This window comes from Herpailurus yagouaroundi, unplaced genomic scaffold, assembly GCF_014898765.1.
Source record: "Herpailurus yagouaroundi ecotype Mexico unplaced genomic scaffold, PumYag 67702, whole genome shotgun sequence".
Classification (NCBI taxonomy): domain Eukaryota; kingdom Metazoa; phylum Chordata; class Mammalia; order Carnivora; family Felidae; genus Herpailurus; species Herpailurus yagouaroundi.
In genome coordinates, this window is record NW_024420501.1 from 5,262,815 (window position 1) to 5,265,085 (window position 2,271).

Here is a 2,271-nt window from a genome sequence, read left to right on the forward strand (position 1 = left end):
TGTGTTCCCGCTGGTTGACCCTCTTTTCCGGAGCCATGTTGTCCCTGGCAGGGCTCCTGCACCCAAGCAGAACCGGAAGGCCGATTCTCTGGGAAAGCCTCTCCTGGCATTCTAATCCTCCCTCGTGAGCACAGCCAAGCACCCAGCACCTGCTTTGAATAGCGAATAGCCTGGAGAGGTGCCAAGCCTATTTCCCAGTGCGCTGCACAGAGATCCTGATTTCTGCAGAAAGAAACCATCAGGTAGATCACAGATGAATGCTGCATACGACAGTGCCTCACAACTACAGGCTTAACCAGGGACACCAGAAGGGGACTGACCATCACATTTCATGACTAAAAGACAAATATATTCAGCTGGGCATTAGGTACTTGGTTTGATCCTAGGTAAAATGAAATTGGGACATTTTTCTCCAATAGAGGCAGTACCTGTGCTGCACCCAGTTATTTTTTCAGGGACCCTCCTATCTAACTCCGCTCGGATGGCTTCCCTCCCTGTGGCGGCCCCCGCTGCCCTACATGACTTGGGAGTGTCATCAGTAGACTTAGTCCTTTGAGTGACACGAGAGCGGGTGAAGTATGAGAATCATTGCCATCTTCTCAAAAGTACTTGCCACAATATGCATCTACATATAAAATATGTATCCTTCATTAGCACAGTTACTGTGGTTATATATTAGTACCTTGGAAGGCACACAGAGTCGGGGGGGGGGGCGATACTATTTTATCAGAGGTTGTTTTAGGGGAAGGAAGAAGCATGGTGTGTTGGTTCACAACCTCTCAGGAGCTTCCCTAGTGTAATCTGAAGTTGGCTCCCATAGGCCGAGGGCAGGGGGAGACCAAAGAAAGAGGCAGGTCACTCCAGGTTGGTAAGTGGCAGTTTTAATGAGCAAAGGGAACTTCCATATGAGGCTTGCCTTGGGTGGCAACAAGACGAGTGGATCCATGCACCTGCCCACCAAATCTTAAAAGGTTTTAAAAAGGCCTTAACTGGGTTCAGGCATGTATACCATGTAGGCGTTCTCAACACTGCATCACTACCTCAAGGCCATGTCCTTGGAGCAGCCTCTGGAAGAAGGAAAGGCAAGTGGGACCCACATTTCAAGGACAGGGGAGGGGATAAGGATCTTCCGAGTGCTGGAGTCCAGCTCACAGGTCAACTGGTGGTCATTTTTTTTATGACCTCCCCCCACATGGTGTAAGCAAGTCTGGGTAGTAACCGTGTCATGAGGTGACACGAAGAGAAGGGGGTCTTTGCCCCAGTTGGTAGAATAGCTGGAGCCTACACATGGGAAAAGAGATGAGAGGGTGAGACCAAACCTCCTAATACTATATAGGATTATGGCAGACTGACAGAAAAATGAGTCAGGCATTGAATTGGTAAATGTGTTGTATGTTCCCAAGTGCCTTCCAAAGATGGAAGCAGGGACAAGAGTAAATATAACTTTATGTTTTTTCTTTTCAAATGTTTATCTAAATTCCAGTTATTTAACATGCAGTGCAATATTGGTTTCAGGAGTAGAATTCAGTGACTCATCCCTTACACACAACACCCAGTGCTCATCATAACAAGTGCCCTCCTTAGTGCCCATCACCCATCTAGCCCATCCCCCACCCACATCCCTCCGTCAACCCTCAGTTTGTTGTCTGTCCTTAAGAGTTTCTTATGGTTTGGTTTTCCTTCTCTCTCTTTTTTTTTTTTTCTTTTTTGACTAAATGCAGCTTTTGTTCAAAGGGGAGAAAGAGGAGGCAAACTCTAAGTCTGTGAGATGGAATTTAGTTTTGTGAGCATGTGGTTTTTTATTCACTATTTTTGTCGACTGACAGCAGATGGGACGAGGTGAAAGTTGTAAAGTCATGGCCCTCAAGGAGCTAAGACAAGCTAGCTACGGCAAGTTGGTGGATATGTATACTACTCTTGCGTCCCTCACCGCTTTTAGCCTTTCATTAAAAAGCGTTGGCTAACAAAATGGCCTCAGTCTCAGCAGACTGAGAACTTACTACTAGTTAAGCTGCGGTGGCTAGAAAGACAAATCCCATCTCTCTAGCTAGGTCTTGACCTATGTGTAGCCATAGTTAAATTAGTACAAGAGGATCATTTAAATTCTAATTACACCATGAAGAATGAAAAATAGTTCTTTAAAACGCAGAAGTAGCTTTGCGCAGTGGCAGTATCATAGCCAATGAGGTTTATCCGAGGCGCGATTATTGCTAATTAAAACGCAGAAGTATTTCAGTAGAGATTAGTCTTGAAATTCTGCCACATTAAAAA

At 45.5% G+C, this 2,271-nt stretch overlaps 1 pseudogene; it reads left to right on the forward strand.

The window, feature by feature from the left end:
• Nucleotides 1–2,153: 2,153 nt before the first annotated feature.
• LOC121025854 (uncharacterized) lies at nt 2,154–2,271 on the forward strand (annotated as a pseudogene).